An 18,455-nucleotide genomic window follows, 5' to 3' on the forward strand; every position below is an offset into this window, starting at 1 on the left:
AGCTCACAATTATAGAATCCACCATGAAATCTACCGTGTATCAGAGGGTGTTGAGGAACATGTGAGTCCATCTGTAAGAAAATTAAAGCTGAAGCGAAACTGGACCCTGCAACACAACAATGACCCAAAACATACCAGTAAATCCACCAAGAACTGGCTAAAAACTAAGAAATGGAGAGTCCTGGAATGGTCAAGTCAAAGCCCAGATCTTAATCTCATTGAGATGCTGTGGGGTGACTTGAAACGGGCTTTATATGCAAGAAACCCCTCAAAGTTTGATTCTGTGGGAACCAGCAAAGGATAACACCAAGATAATAAGGACATTCAGGAACGTTGAGATCAGGAATTTTGGGGTTGTAATTCTTATTAACGTATTCAAAAATACTAATGCTGATAAGTGCTAGAGAAAAGGCATTTTTAATATTGATAAGTTTGTTGTGAAAATAACCATAAGAGTTGGTAAATTTATATGACTTATGAACTCAAATACTTATTAACTTAGCTTTCTAACAGTTAGGTGATGAAATGGCAGTATAGACTACTGAATGTTGGTTTGTTGTAGTACTTAGCATATTTTTGAGCCTGTTGATCTGGTTGTTGACCTCTAGATATGAAAAAGGCAGCTTATATTGTTTTTTGCTTTTCAACTATAAACTCGATATTCTTCTGTTTTCATACAAGTAATCTTGAAACGTTTTACTTTCTGAATACAATAAAAGTGTCATTAAAGTATTTTTTATAAATTAAAACATTAAATTCGTATGGACATGACGGTAACGAGTTAGTTTCATGATAAGAACAAATTAGCTAGTTCGAGAGTAAGTAGTGAGTCCATGGCTATACCGTCAATTTGATCATATGTCTCATTATTAAACACAAAACAAGGTTCTTTGGTAATGATCTAAAGTAGTTTCATAATTGATCTTTAGTTAAGCCATTAATTTAGTGTTATCAAGAAATACTAAATTACTACTAAATTTGAGTACTTCATCAAGGGAAATGTTAGTGTATTAATATCAAACCTTATGACCCATACAGATTAATCAAATTCCAAGGATTTATCAAAAATACGAAAATCAAAGGAATTTTTAGCAGTAAAGTTATTGATAGGAAACGGAAATAACAACATGCTTAAAGAAGCAGGTAGTTTAGAACTGTGTGTTCTGATGTCAGGCACAATGAATCTGATCGGTACATCTGCTCTATGTACATAATGCCATTATGTGATTCAACAGATTTAATGTAGTTATGTACTCGATCAGAAATGGCAATCTCTTTCTGTAGTTTTTATAAGAGTTTTTGAAGTTTATTTTCTCTTGTCTGGGTGGGATCTTTATCTAGAACTCTAAGATTGCTGGAGTTATTTTAGATGACATAGACTTCATCAAGATAGTCTTGTTTGTTTAGAAATATTTCATTTGTCCGAGTTTGTGAGCATTACATTATTTCAATGTTTTAGATTATTCAAAGCAGCAGTTTTTCTTTGGATATGTTACTATTATATGTTTTTAATGACAGGCAATGGAATCCAAATAAATGTATTCCTGACATTTCTTTAATAAAATTATTAAAGGTGAACCTGTTTTTAATCCAAATGAATAAAGTTAGTAGTTAGTAAAAAGTTACTAGTGAGTAACTTTTCAATATTTAAAAAGAAATCAGAATATCTCATTTTCTTGGGAGTGATAGCGAAGATTAAACCATGTGACAAAACACTTTCCTTATGATCGGTTAAAACATGATCAGAGATATTGTGTATGACTTCAGATATGTATTCAGTAAACCTGGTTATGGGGTACTTGTCTCATTTCAACATGAGTAGTTTCTTTAATTGGTTTACTTTATGTTGTCGTTATTTTTGCCTGTTTTTAGTCTCAATGACTTGTTTTAATTATACGTAATCCAAGCGACTAATCAGTTGTTTTAAAACTAAGGTACTGGAAACAAATACCTCAAGTAATTTATTTTTGAATTGCCTTTTCCAGTAGTGTTTTGATTAAATATTATTTGTTCTGGGTATCGAGGTATCGTTTACTATACCTTCGATTGGTGTTCGAGATTTTCAAATGAAAGAATTTAGGATATAATTCAGAAGGTTTCACTTCTTTCAGAAACTCAGTTTATAGTTAGGTCTTTTGAAATTTTATAAAAATTTTAAAGATTTTTATAGAATTTTAATGTGTAGATACCATAATTTTTGTATAACTTTAGTATAAATACATTGAAATCTTGATTTATATGTTGTATTATTCAGACCTTATGTAAATGAAGATATGCAAATTTGCCCGTTTTTACATAGGAAATAGGTGTGTCTAAGTATGTTTGTGTATTTTTGTTTGTTTGTTTCTCTAAATGTACCATATGTTATTTTGAACGAATGACACTTAGAGAAATTTTGAAGATATGTAATTAAATATTGAACGACAGACATAAATATCCCCTACATGAACTACGAATGTCAACGATCGAAAATAGCGCTGTATAGTTTGTACGTATCGATTTAAGATAGATGAAAATCTAAGTGTTATCTAAGTACGAATTCCCGTTGCTCTCAACAACATCAAAAGTTTCATATAATAGTTTTCAGATAATTAAAAATATTTTTTGCTTATGTTTAAATTTTCAAAATTAGCACATTTTATGGATTATAGTGTACGTTCTTACATTGAACCATATATATGATATATATTAGTTTGTTATAACTTAAAAACAAGCCGAAACAAAGTAAATTTAAAAAAACGCTGCATCAACTGAGGAGAGCTCATGTATATACATTGAAGAGTGGGTTAATGATAACTTCGTAGATTACGCGAAACGTACAAAAGAAGATGTATTGTGCTTACAACCAAATCATGTGAAAGTGACAGTCGTGAAAGTGATTGACATTACAGTTGCAAATCTCGAAAAACTACTCACTTCTAAACATTTTTGTATAACTTTAGTATAAAGACATGTAAATCTTGATTCATATGTTATTTTATTCAGACCTTATATAAATAAAAATGTGCAAATTTGCCCGTTTTTACATAGAAAATAGGTTAATTTCTAAATTACATTATCCAGGTCACAAAAGAAAAGCTTCAAGGGAATAATGGCTATTTTCTGTACTTTTACATCATAAGCAATTAAAAAATAACACATTCTATCCAGGAACAAAATTTGTATTACATAGTGTTATTCATTAAAAAGATTGAAAAAATGACTAGGTACATAAATTATTATATCTAATAATTAGGAAAGGGTGTATCTTAGCTACAACGATATACATATATCTAATACGTAAAGAGAGTTATATTTTAGTCACAATAATGTAAATGATGTGTTATAAACTAGCTGTTTTTTAAATCACTTTTTACTTCTGTTTACCAACAATAACTTCATTTTTAACTATTCCTTTGATTTCTCTAATTTTGATTCATCTATATATATCACATTTAAGCATTTTGTAATCAACCTATCCCTAAGTCAGCGTAAGAGTAGACAAACAGACGGATACGCAATTATTTCTTGTTTAAAGACAAAATGCTACCTTCAAAAAAATATTGCTAGTATACAAATATTTGTGTCCTTACTGTAGGCAAATCTATACTGCGTCAATAACTTAAGCCTCTGTTACCAAAATCAAGGAGCATGTGCATAATAGCACCTTCAATATCTCTGAAATTTACAGCCACCTAAGCAAAGATTGTTGTGAAAAACCAAAGAGAGAACACTTGAGAATCATTGGCTCAGCAAAATATGAATGTATGCTAAGAAAAAGGAAGCACTTCGAACTCGTAACGTACAACATAAGGTAAATAATGAACTAGCTAGCTTACTGGATCTCAAACTATAATCAACTCATCGAGCCTGAGATGGGTAAACATGGGAAATTTTATCCAAGAAGTAAGTGTCAATAAGAATAAAATATCAAAGTATTAAAAGCGAGTCTAGTAAAGGTACGATACTTTTTTATCGTTATTTATTTATTAGCAGTTAAATATACAAATTGTATTAAATACACGAATAAATTGGACAGATAACTTGTCGGTTTGTTTCAACTGTACGCATTTATTCTAATCTGTCCGTAACTTCTCTCGTACATTTCTCGATCAAACCTGGAAATCTTATATTGTCAGAAAGGCATTTGTCCGAAAAGTCCAGATTGTATATTGATTTTTGCACTCAGAATCGCCTGTTTTTTGTCTTGTAATGCAAAGATTATGCATCAAGTAAGGCGTGCGACTCGTAATCCGAGGGTCGCGGGTTCGCGCCCGCGTCGCGCCAAACATGCTCGTCCTTTCAGCTGTGGGGGCGTTATAATGTGACGGTCAATCCCACTATTCGTTGGTAAAAGAGTAGCCCAAGAGTTGGCTGTGGGTGGTGATGGCTAGCTGCCTTCCCTCTGGTCTTACACTGCTAAATTAGGGACGGCTCGGTGCAATGGGCTAACAACCTACTCAGGAACCCTATGTTCCTAGATGGAATCTAATGGTGATAACTAACTAAAACTAATATACACATATAACCATATCTATGTTTACATACATTACATGGATGACCGTAGTTTACATACTGAACTGGTGATTATCAGATCGAGCCCACAATGTTCTATGGACACGCTACGCACTTTCATCTGTGTGTGCGTTTATAAAAAGGACAGTTAATAGTACCATTATATAATTTAGAAGAACCATACGGCAAATGGACTTGGCGTGGCTTAGTAGAAGACATGTTGCATATGGATCCCAGAATTTAGGGCTTCTGTTCCGTTGTCGCAGAGCAAAAACATTCTCCGAACTTTTAACGCCGTGTGTACGTTATAAGAGTCGTAGTCCTACCCTTTATCTATAATAGCCGAAGGGCTGGAGGGAGGTGCAACTTATTAGCTATCTACCATGTAGACTATCATATAAAATTATGGAGTGGTACAGCAGATAGCGCTTGTGTACCTCTGAGTGAATGTTTGAAATTTAAAAAGAAAAAAAACATGTCGGAAGCGGTAGCGACTGATTGGTTGCACGCATCCTATTTGTCAATAAAATAATTACGTGTACGCTTGAGATATATGTCTTTATAGTTAGTAATTGTTGTTCTTCAGTTAGAAAAATAACAAATATTTATTAAGGCTAAAGTGGAGAACAGTTTGGTCTCCCAATATCTACATCTATTTCTATCTTCCAGATGGGCTTCAGTGACACAAGGATAAGAATACTTATAAAGTCAAGAAACAGCTTTTGATGCTCGTGATGGGCATATCACAAATAGCACATTGTGTAGCTTTGTGCTTAGAAACAAACACATTTCCCAGGGCTATTCTTCACTTGAAAATAACGAATAATTTTAGATATTATAAAGTTATTCATGCAAAAACTCTGTAAAAAGTTATTTGATAAACAAATATGATCCCGAGAGTTCATATAAAATCCTTTCAAAAACTAAAATAATTAACATCTCTTAAAAACAAACCATATATTTCAGAAGCCACAGATTTGTATATAAAGCAACAAAGTAATAATATTTGAAAAATATTGATACGCTATTATATTGTGATTTTTTCTATTATCTTGTTTTCGTGACTTTGTGTTCCGAAAGTGTTAAATACATACGTGTTGGTGAATTTTTTATATTTTAATAACAAGGTCAGCTTTAAAATGTCAGTAGCATCTTTGCCTTGTTAAATCAAATTTATAGTTTAAAACCATTGTGAAAATCAAAGTCAATATACTTAAATGTATTAGGTTCTTGATTTGTTTTCGTTTTTTTAATCTCAGACTAAGAAGTGTGTGTCCTGGTTAAGGCGATTCATTAACTCACAAGCCGTGCTGTAAAGGTTTTTTTATGTTTATCTATAGAGCTATCTGTTTACCACTGTACACCTTCCAAGGCACTCATTAAACTTTGTAACAGAAAGAAAAATAATTATTTTCTATGTGAATCTTGAATGCTATCTCATCATCTGCCATGTTTAAAATACAGCAATGAAACTGTACAACGACAAATCTAAAGGTATGGTCACAATAAAAAGGTTTTGATCTACGTGTCCTCTTCAGTCCAACTTTTGTTTGTAAAAGACACAAAACATAAACACGCATAGCTTTTGACAGAAGTTACAAAATAACTTAAAAGTTGTATGAAATCAGAAAGTGGTCCAGCTTCATTAGCAATCTTTTTTACGATCCTCCTGTTCAAATAATTTATAGTTTTATGTATTTTTGGGCTGATTTCCCCTTGATTTTACAATCAAGATTCCTCATGCGTAAACTGATACATGTACCACTATTCATTTGTTTTACAATTCTTAACACTCTTTTTATACGAACTGCGACTATCAAATTTTCTACCCATTTCACTAAAGTAAACGTTTTCGCAGGCTTGGCAAGATAAAATATAGTCATTCTGCTATTTATCTTGACGTACAGAGTTATTCAAGACCCATATTTTATAACTGTAGTTGTAATTAAATATTTTATTTTCGTCCGTAGGTTGTGTTTGTTGCTGATTACTGTTCCGAAGAAACGATTTCCGTGTCTTTAGATTGATAAAGCATATAGGACATTGTAACCGTTTGTACAATGTGTAAGTACTTAGGATTTATTCATCACGGGGCAGATGACTTATTTTACAAATTAATAAAAACAAAGAAATTATGATTGATGTTTTAATTGTTTTAAGGCGTCATAAAAAATGAGCATAGATTAAAAGGTTAGTTGGTTTTCTATAGATAGAAAGAGCAGATACTATTTACACTGTAGTTATAAAAACGTCTTATAACAGGAGCTAATTATTAGGTTAATACTTAACTTTAAACTTCATAATACTGTGTAGCTCTTATTCTTCTTCTAAAACTGTTGAAAGTCATTTGTGTAATAAACACCACGGAAACAAAGATTTTTCTTTATATGCAGATCCACAACAGTAAGTAATTCATTATCAAAATACTCCATAAGTATGTTACGTAGAACTGGAGATAATAGTTCACCAATAGACATTTCATATTTTTGTTTGTAATACGGTCCTATATATGTCAATAAATTATCCTTAACAGACTTTTGCACTAGAGTGATTAGAGATAGAACGTCTGTAGTTTCTTTGAATGGTACGTATGTAAAAAAAAAAATGTATCAAAGTAAAAAAATACCTTCTTTCCTTAATTTATATTAGAGTATTTTTTTTCATTGACGAAATACGAATTGTTCATAATATGTGACTGTGACAACTTTCCAAGAGCAGAAGATAAGTGTTGTAAAAATTTGGAAATTGCAGATCTAAGAGGCAAACACATTTATGCGTTTTACACAACCTATACGAACATATATAACAAAAATAAAATTGATTTGGTTGAGAAAAATAAGCGAGGATTTCTCGGAGTGATGTTTTGTAATCCGATATTTTTCTATAAAAAGGGAAAAATGAGTTACCTTGAATTGATCATGGATGTTTTGGTCCTGCACTAAATCTCTAAGGTTTGCCTGGCATGGTCAGGTGGTTAAGGCGTGCGACTCGTAACCTGAGGGTTGCGTGTTTAGATCCCATCACAGTAAACATGCTCGCTATCCCAGCCGTAGGGAGCGTTATAAAGTGACGACCAATCCCACTATTCATTGATACAAGTGTACCCCAAGAGTTGGCGGTGGTTTTATGATTAACTATATTTTCCTCTAGTCTTATACTGCTAAATTAGGGACGGCTAGCGAAGATAGCTCTCGTGTAACTGCGCACGAAGTTCAAAACAAACAGTTATCCAGGACGATAATTTGATTTATTTTGTCAGATTTAGTTACTAGTGTATTCTTTATTTTTAGTTTTCTTAAGGCTTCTATGATACAATGAAAACCTAACTCTTCGTTTCTATTATAAAAAAGTGCTGTGGTAAAATAATTAATCAGTAAAAAATTCAACATTTAACTGATATAACAACATTTGGTATAAAACCAAAGTCGAGGTCAGCAAATTTTAAAGAAAGTTAAAGATCGTGACCTAAGCTACTTCTTCTACATCTGTTACACTCTTAGGTGACAGACTTGCGATACTCTTATATGTCTGGGAAGCTTTATATCATATGTTTTATTTATTTTTTCCAAAAAGTTTATCAAACTTATTTTGGAGTTTTAACTTTCCTTACTTTAATTTCTCTGCAAGAAAAATACTTCCTATATTAAACAATTGTTTCCTTTTGGCTGTAAAGGAGTTTTTGTCAACGGTAAAATATTTCATTAATTGTTTTTATTTTATCTTTACAATCTGTTGGTTTAAAGTTGATTTTTACACGTTTACAAAATGTTAGATCTTGATTTTTTTAAAATAACGATTTAGTAGTAAGGTTTTAAAAACGATTTTGTATTTTAAAGTTTATTAGAAACTGTCGCTGTAACTTTTTCATTTGGCAACGTAAAGCAGAGTTTCATATTGTCTGTACAGAAGACCAGATTCTAGATATTTGAACGTATTTTTAATGTATATTTTTTTCTTTTGTAGATATAATTCTAATAGTAGGTAAATAGCAATACCAGAAGAGTAACATAAAATACAGATTAAATCTAACATTACGGAAGAACTACACATTTATATGAATATAAGTTCATAGTCTTTTCACGTCCGTTCTTCAATCCAACTTTTGTATGTGTAAGAAAAACTTACCAAACTTATTTTATAAGGAAAGTTCCAAGTTGTTTCAGGAAATATGAAGTCAGAAGGAGGTCAAATTTGAAATGATCTTCAGAGGCGTTAAAGTCTAGCAACCTTTGAATTAACGAACTTTTCACAATTCTTCTTTTGATGTAATTTACAGTTTTATGTATTATTTTGGCTGATGTCCAGTTGATTTTGTATTCAAAATTCCTCCTGACGCTTTCTAATATCTTTTTATGTTCTGCGAGTTTGGTATCTAAATTTGTACCCGTTTCATCAATATAAGCTAAAAAGTTTGCAGGCTTAGTAAGATATTATATAGACACACTGCTCTTTATGATTAGATAAAAATATCCTACAAGCGTAAAAAATTTCAAATCGAAACTAGGAAGTCGAAATGGGAGCACCAATAAGTAAGCAAATAAAGTAAGAATGGGTGGGAAAACGTTACAACACTTGTAATTTTTGACCAGGTGCAACCTCAAAGTGGGTGTGGCCATTATTCTTTGTTTCAGCAATCGAGTCAGAAACGTGCACGTAATCAAAAAATTTGACCCTAAAGAAATCCATGACATCACAAGGGGGTGTAGTATTTGATCCTAGAATATCAAAATAAGATTTTATCTCTTTCTATTCTTTTGTTTTTTTGAAAGGCACATTTCAAAATTGCACTGTTTCAAGTACAACCTTTGATGTCAATACGTCACACTTAGTTTGAAAACAATAGAAAAGTAAGTTATACAAATTATAGCTCTTGTTTTCAGTCCAGAGCGCTTGAGCGGGTTGTGTTTAAATGCTGCTTGTAGTGTGTTGAGTTTTAAATTTGTATTTCACAAAATGAAGACCAGGTTTTCTATACAATAGTCTGCCAGGCCTGTGATAAAGTTTTTTGTTAGCCACGTAAACGTAATTGTAGATAAAAGATTCGTTAAACCAAAAAATAACACTAACAATGTTCAAGTAAATAATGCTGTTTTTTTTACCCATGCGGAATATTGACCACGAACGTAAATAGAAATCAAATAAATTTGTCAAAAGATGATTGATAATTCAAAGATTGCCGTTAGCATTTCTATGTATGTTTCTGATAGCAAAGGCACATCAGGCAATCTGCTGAGTCCACCGAGGGGAATAAAACCCCTAATTTATGGGTGTAAGTCCGTAGACTTTGCCTGAAGTAAGTTGAACTTCAGCTGAGAAATTTTGTTTGTTTGTTGCTAAACCCAAAGTTACACAATGGGATATTTTTCACTTCCCACCACAGGTATCAAAACCAGCTGTTCACCGTTGTAAGTCACTGGGGAGTTGCTATGAATGGTTGTTTTTATATTAAAGATAAAAGATGTACCTACGAAATCACATGGAACTGCTAAAAATGTTATCGTTATAAATTAGTTGCTTCTATATAACAGTGATTGTAAGTTTTTTTATCACTTACGTACCACTGTAATACATTACAAAATTAAGCGTATTTACGATGAAAGTATTTTGCAATAATTTTATTTTCTTCCACTTAACGGTGGAGAAGTACTTTATTATCTGTCTTATGTTTCTAGTTATCAGAAAAAAAACAGTTACCCTGTTTTATTTTAAGTAGGTACTATCATACACTTGAACAATACAATATATGTACTATAGAATAACCTTTTGTAAGGAATGTAATTACATATTTTAGTTCCAGATGTGTCTTATTTTTATTTTTCTCTAAAACATCGCGAAACATACAAGTTTAAACACGTAGTGACAAGCTTTAAAGTCTAGGTACTTGGGTCACATAATATTTGAAGCGCCTTAAGTCTTCACGTTCCGTAATGATAGTTAATTTTAGTAACTAATTTTCTCATTGTTTGCTCTACCTACAAGAAATAGGGATTCAAACGAATATGTAATAGATAATTTTATGTCTGTTATGTCGATTAATGACATCGACTAAATTTCAATGCTTCAGGTATTGTTGTTAGATTTTTCACTATCCTATTCTTACTGTGAATTGTTTATACAAAATCAAATAATTTAAAACAGTGAGCTGGACAACTACCAAATAATTTCTCAGTAGAGAACATTCATTCAGAATGTAGTGTAACATGTATGTAAGTTGTGTAGTTAAAGAATAAAAAAAGTATTCTAAGTATCCTTCTCTGTGAATGCATATTTACAGTACTGAAAATAATTATGAAAACAATGACCAAATGAGTATAAAATAAGAATATTATGAAAGTGAGCCCCTGTTTTGCACGAAATTATGAACTACACTAAATGTACAGTCACAAGTTGAAACATACACTGAAGTAGTTTTTTAATAAATTAGACAATGCTACATTAGAATAGTAGCGATTGTAAAAGTACAAGCAACAGGAGTAGTGTGGTGAACTTTTGTGTTCACCTAATAGAAATTCGCACGACAAACGTATAAATTCAAGTTTGTTCTAGCGAGTGACTAATTTAAGTGAGGAATTGAGGCTAAATTTTATGTTATGGCAGGAGTCGTATGGAAACTCTAAAGAGGGTATATATTTGTTTCCTTATTTTGAATATTTGTCTGATGCTACATAAGAACTTTCTGCGCTAGCCATCTTTAAATTTCAGTTGATATCCACCACAAACATTTCGACTGAGGAAATAGAATAGTGAGATTCAAATGTCACTCTTTTAAATTGCATCCACATCTTTAAAATGCAGAGTGCGATATTCTGTTCAACAGCAATAGTCACGTATGAGCAGTGGGATTCACAATCTAACGAGCTAATCACTGGATTACGCTCATTCCAGAGCCAACGAGAAACTAGTGCTGTAAATGACAGAAAAGATCCAAAACATTGCACAGTTTTTAAAATGAGTATTAAATAACTCAGGTTATGGTTTTAACGTGATATATTACAGTTCGATAGATACTCTTCGAAATCATAGCTGTAAATACAAGTGCGAATTCTACATCCAGAGCAGTATGATCCTGTTAATGGGTATTTTGCTAATATGTCAGTGATCAAAAACTACTGCTAAACAGAGATAAGCCAAACCAAAGTGTTTGGACATGTATCAGATTTCAAAAATAATGATATGAGAAAAAGCTGGAAGTCTTGATATGAATATTAATAAGGTATTACGGCCGATATTTAAACCAGAAAGGTCAAAGGACTTGTATGAATTGTATAGCATAATATTGAACATTTGGAACAATATTTGAAAATCATATATATTAATAAACAAGGCATACTTCACTTTTATTTCAAAGCAAATATAAAGTATATTATATTTCACTACCTATTTCTGTTTTTATGTTTTTCACAATAATACATTGTACTAATCATAAATTGACTATTTAGTTCTGATTAAGCATTGTACATCTATGATCATTTATAATAATGAAAATAACTGTACAAACATTCATTGGGAAATATTTTAATCACCTTTATTTTTTCCTTAGAGGCTAAACTTTGATTCACATAATGTACATGTGTCATGATTTTTTTTTAAATAAGCTACAAACCTGTTTTAAATCCGGACTGTCTCATGAACGATATTTGTGTTCTTTCTTTACTGGCAAGGTTAAATTGTTCCTTATAGAGAATATTTAAATTATCTGCTGCACGTGAAAGTACCCATTCTGGCAAATAGGGCAAGCCTACCTCTATCTCGTACACCCGGTATGTATTCCTTCATCAAATATTAATATTTGAAATGTAAATGTGCAATATTATGTTGAATTTGTCTTAATGTAAGTATAATATATTTTTATGGAAGTGATACTGTATTCATATTATGATATTGATCTATGAAATATACTACAAAGAAAATGTAATATTGTACTTTTAGATACATTATTTCCAGGTATCAAACCACCCGGAGAAGAAAACGTGTAATAACATATTCGCTGAATTGGCACTGATTTAATTTTACACAGTAGTTATTATAATGTAAACCTTACTCTTTTCACACAGTCTATTTTGTGATAGACAATATAGACCTAGTTTTATAAACGAGGTCTACTGCTTTTTCACACACAACAGTCTAATTCCGCATACATTTCTTTTGTGTGTGAGGTTAAATAAATGAATTTAATAGTTATAACTAAATAGGCCTGCCCATTCTAATGGTAACAAAAAATACAGTTTACAGACTCAACCCGTTTTCCACCTTATGCAAGCATAAGTTGACTTGATTTTAATCTCATTTTATACAGTAAGTACTATAATTTAACCTTTACTCTTTTCACGTGTTTTATTTTATGGTAGACAGCATAATTTTATTTTTTAGACTGAGCCCAGTGTTTACTTTCTCATACACGACATTTTAATTCTGCATACACATGTTTTGTGTGTAAGGTTAAATATATGACGCGTTAGTAGATGCCAAGTTAATGATCTATAATTAAACATGCCTATAATACTGTATTTTAAATTAAATGTTAATTTAAACTTATCAAACAAAATGTTAAACTTGCATAAAATGTATACGTGTCAAAACTATCGTTTTGGCTAGAGGACGATAAGCATGCATATTAACAAAAATTGAAAGCGGCGGAGAAACAAGCAAACACAAATATTTTGAGTTTTGTATATAAATTATTATAGTAGGTACTTCAAAATGGTTCGTACTTGAAAATAAAACAAACAAACAAAAAATACCGTTCAGACACCTGCCCGTGGTACCTGAGCATGTGTGTTCCTTTTACATTCTGAGTAATGATATGAAATGAATAGTTTGAAATATGCAGCTTCTAGGATCCCGAGGGAGGCCAGAAACTCAAAATTCGATACCATATATGCGGTCGATGGTTATAAAAGGACATGTTTGTAGACTATCATCATGCTATATAGGTAAGAACATCTCTCAATCCGCTATGAGTCCCTATGATAAGTTTGATTACGCTAGCTTCAAAGTTGTGAGAGAAGCTCGAGGACAAATATATTTTTATTTAGTTTTTCTACTCTTAAGCACAAAGCTACACAATGGGTTATCTGTTTACTGCCCACTGCGGGTGTGAAAATCAGAGTTTTAACACTACAATCTATCATACTTATCGCTGAACTACCAGAAGACCTCGTGGATAAACAAACAATCAGATAAATTCACACAAACATGAATAAATACGAGATGAAAACAGTGTTCGGTTATGCTTTGTTAACTTTTCCTATTGTGTACGTAACGAATTCGGTTTAAAAATATTTCTACTAAAATGTTCTGAACACGAATGGTATGAATCATCATTATAATTATCGATATTCCACTCTTTGTCTCAATCAATATTTATTTAGTTCACTTATCTATTCTACTTAAACTAAAAATATTTTTATCAAACAACTGACAGTAGTTAATACGTAAAACATTGTAATAAAATATAGAAAACATAGTTACAACTTTGTCAGCTTTTTTTACCATTTTTCAATAGTCGTCAAAATATTTTAAACCTATTAACAATCATATTTTAATTAAAAAAGTATTTTACGTAGTTTAGTATTTTGTCACGTAAATGGAGTAAATCTCAACTTGCGAAATACAAGTTTAATTTAGTTGTTTTTTTTCTTTTTAGAGTTGTGTTTTTATAACTTGATATTATATTTGCCTACACTTTCTTTAAATATGTACTCAAGCGACATGTTGAGCTTTATTCTGAAATTTTCGAATATTCTTAAAAACAAATCAAACAGAATACTTTTAACATCTTGGTGTAGGTGTATTCCTGCTGTAGTTTTAAATCGTATTTTAGTTAATCCTAAGTAGATTTGTTATCATGAATATTTACAGAAAGTTGGGGAAATTATTTCTCAGGATTTGAAAGGTAAGTTATTTAAGTACTGGTAGAATAATATAGAATTTAAAGATCTTTTAACCCGAGCAACTGGGTTTAATAATATTGTAGAAAACAAAATAATTTGATGTTTCTTCAGCAGTGTAAATCAATCTTTTTGCAGAATTCATAGTTGTCCTGTATTGTTGCAATCGAATATTTAACATTTTCAGAAATAAATATTTTTGATATAAGAAGGACGAGAAAGCAGATGGTAAAGCAAAGAAATCGCTACTGCATAGTTATTTCATGTTAGAGTTGACTGGTTAGGGGATAAGCAATAAATGGAGAATATGTATTATTTAACCACTAGCAATAAATTCAAGATGTGAAGAACAAAAGATTAGAAATTGGGAAATTGTTACACATTAAGTAATATTTTATAGTAGTCATGTTTCTCCTTCTTCCTTTTGCGATAAAAATGGTAGCCAAATGTTACTCATTTTTTCTCATAGGCTTTACATTATTTCTTTACAAAGTTTGCCCTTTTTGTATACATTTGCACTTTTTAATAATATAGCTTCATGTGGCTTATTCCTTTATTCTATTTTGGTTTTTTATACATGTAAAATGGTTTGATTAAATATTATTACTTTTCAGTTAGACGCGGTATGGCCAGATTATTAAAACATTCCACTCGCAGTCTGAGGGCTGCAGGTTCGAATCCCCGTTACATTAAACATGCTCGCTTTATCAGCCCTGGGGTGTTAATAACGTAACAGTCAGTCCCACTATTTGTTGGCAAAAGAGTAGCCCAAGAGTTGGGTGTGGATGGTGATGGTTAGTTGCCTCCCGCCTAATCTAACACTGCTAAATTAGAAACGGCTAGTGCAGATAGCCCTCGTGTAGCTTTGCGCGAAATTCAAAACAAAGAAACAAACAATGTTTTCAGTTTGCTTAAAAGTTTAAAATCAAAGACTTGAATTTGACGGAAACGTATTATTTTGACAAACACGCTGACAGATATATATATATATATATACACACACACACACACACAAAACACTTGTTGGCTGTTTTTCTCTTAATGCATGTCAAATGTCACAATAATTTTAAAATGTTTTAAAAAAAAGCTTAAGTGAAATTTTGACCCACACTATCATCAGGCCGTGTAACATGGATACTTAATCTTTCTCACTAAACCATGCATCAGTTTCTAAGTACTTCGGCCATCTACTGTTTTAAATAAAATCACATTTTTGCTCCTAGTGTCTGTGGAATGCATTAACTAATTATGAATATTAAATATCTTTTCCAGTTATGTTAAATGTTAAAGGCGTTAAACGGAATGCATTTCTTAGCGTAAAACAATACCTACTTGTGTGATATTCTAGTGACGTCCAAGCTCTGTTTACTAAAAGAGAAAGAATCATGGAAAATGTTAGCAATTGTAATCTAAAATAGTTATGAGGTAGGCCCTCTTCATGTAACAGAAGAGTGTCTAGGTATGTTTAAAAACATAGAAATACTAGTATACCAGCAACAGAAAGAGCTGTGATAATATCTAGATTGTAGTAGTAATCCCTCTTAGGGAGGGAAAAGGAGTTCATGTTATTACAGATGACAAGGTCATAGTTCCAGTAGTTGCTACTGATGGAGGGCTGATTATAGTTCGATACTAGACAGGCAGAGATTTTTGATTGTTATGTAATAGTACCACAAAGTATCCATCATGTCGATAATTAATCATTAATTAATTCAATCATCGTTAAAAGACTTTTAAGACTAATTTAGTAAATTAGTATTTAGTTTTTTCATCAAATTCCAAATTACAGAACTCGCTAAGCCACGCCAGGCATTTACAATTTCACTTGCACGGTAACTTACAAACACTCTCTTTGTTAACCTAAAGATGATCTAGGAAGGTCGAAACGTTGTTCTCTCCTTATCAGTAAAAGTGTTAATACCATACCAGCCGTTCTGAGATTCATTTGAACGTCACAAACGATTCTCTCTCTTGTCAGAACAAACAGACACTTCTAGCACCAGCCACCAGCAACTTGTCTGCTGCCACCTGGCGTTACCAAACGTAAGACTCAGGTCTCGCATGCCTGTCATTTCGGTTAAACTGAATAAGCAAATTTAACACATTTGGAATAATATTCCTAAAACTTTGATGTCGAAGAACTGGTTAATTTGAATCAATAAATTATCATTTTATCCGAGACAAAATCTCTCTCTTACCTGAAGACAGGGAAACATTAATTGGACTCAGCTGGACACATGTCCAGCTAACATGTGGCTTAAATTCAAGGCATTTCATAAGAATCTCAAGGTTATCAACACCGTAAAACTTAATCTTAGGCTCTTTAGATTGCACTAAGTGAAAAGCCTTAGTTCCTCTGGGAGTGAAGGTATAAAGGTAGCCTACAACTTCTGTATTCTATAGTTTTGTAGCGCTAAGTACAAACTTTCACTTTTCATTCCTGTTATATTAGCTTAGATGAAATGAGAATTTACATTAGAATGTCTTTAAAAATATTAATTTTATTAGAATATATTGATGTTAACTGGTTTAATTACATTTTCTCTAATATACAACAATGGTTTGGAGAAAGATTGAAAGCGTCGGCTGGTAGTGAAAGGGTTAAAATCAATTTACTGTAATTTTTTTAGTTTTCTGTGAACCAGCATTTTTTTTTCATGGACCAATACCAGGTCACGGAGCATACTTCAGGAAACGATACACTAAATCATTTATAACACCATGTAACAACATTTTTACTTTTACTTGCTCCTGGACAGAAAGTGTGATTTTCCAATTGCAAAAGTAAATGGAAAGGACCTATTTTTATCTTCAAACTTTGCTTTTGTGACCTAGGTAATGAAATTTTCAAATTTATCCATTTTCCAGAACATCCAGGTAGATTCAGTGCTGAGTAGCTGAGAGAGAATTTTCTCGAACTTACAAGAATTTTCAAGAACTTTTCTAGAATGTTGTAGAACTTACGAGAATTTTCAAGAACCTTTTAGAATTTTCTTTAACTTTCCATAGTAATACATATACAGGGGCTCACCAAAAACCACTTCAGTTTAATTCTAGCTGTCTAAGTGATCACATAGACCTATCTGATTTTATCAGAAATGGCATCAAGAAGCTGCAAGCATTCTCCAGACGCATTCTGCTATCTATGTGGCCAATTTATCAAGACATGAGCAAAAAAATACTCTGTGACAGCAACAGCATTTGCCTTGAAGTATGATGAGTATAGCTGGGAGGTTATTGGAAACTTCAAAATGGTGGCATTCCTGATGGGTCTCCAAATTGGGTGTTATAAAACAATTTGTCACAGCTCTTGATAAGGAGTATGCAGTCTCTAAGTTCTTTCGAGATTTCTTCCCTAAGTTGTGTGAGGCACAGGTCAAAGCTGGTGTTTTCATTGGACCACAAATAAAGAAGATCCCGGCATGCACAAAAATCAACAAGAAGCTCAGTAGGAAGGAAAAAAAGCTTGAGGAAGCTTTGTCGCAGTGGTTTGGGGCTTCTTAAGCAATCACAAAGCCGAAAATTATGTAGAACTGGTTGAAGCTCTGATGAAGAACTACCGCAAAATGGGCTACAGGATGTCCCTGAAAGTCCATATCCTTGATAAATTGAAGAAAAACACAGGAGCATACTCAGAGGAGCAAGGCGAGCACTTCCATCAAGATGTACTGGACATTGAACGCCGCTACCAAGGAGCGTATAACAAAAACATGATGGGAGACTATATTTGGGGGCTGGTACGTGAAAGTGATTGACATTACAGTTGCAAATCTCGAAAAACTACTCACTTCTAAACAATTTTGTATAACTTTAGTATAAAGACATGTAAATCTTGATTCATATGTTATTTTATTCAGACCTTATATAAATGAAAATGTGCAAATATGCCCGTTTTTACATAGAAAATAGGTTAATTTCTAAATTTCATTATCCAGGTCATAAAAGCAAAGCTTGAAGAGAATAATGACAATTTGCTGTACTTTTACAACATAAGCAATTAATAAATAACACATACAATCCAGGAACAAAATTTGTGTTTCATGGTGTAATTATTTCAAAATATACGAATGT

The sequence above is a fragment of the Tachypleus tridentatus genome, chromosome 2 (genome assembly GCF_004210375.1).
Source record: "Tachypleus tridentatus isolate NWPU-2018 chromosome 2, ASM421037v1, whole genome shotgun sequence".
Classification (NCBI taxonomy): domain Eukaryota; kingdom Metazoa; phylum Arthropoda; class Merostomata; order Xiphosura; family Limulidae; genus Tachypleus; species Tachypleus tridentatus.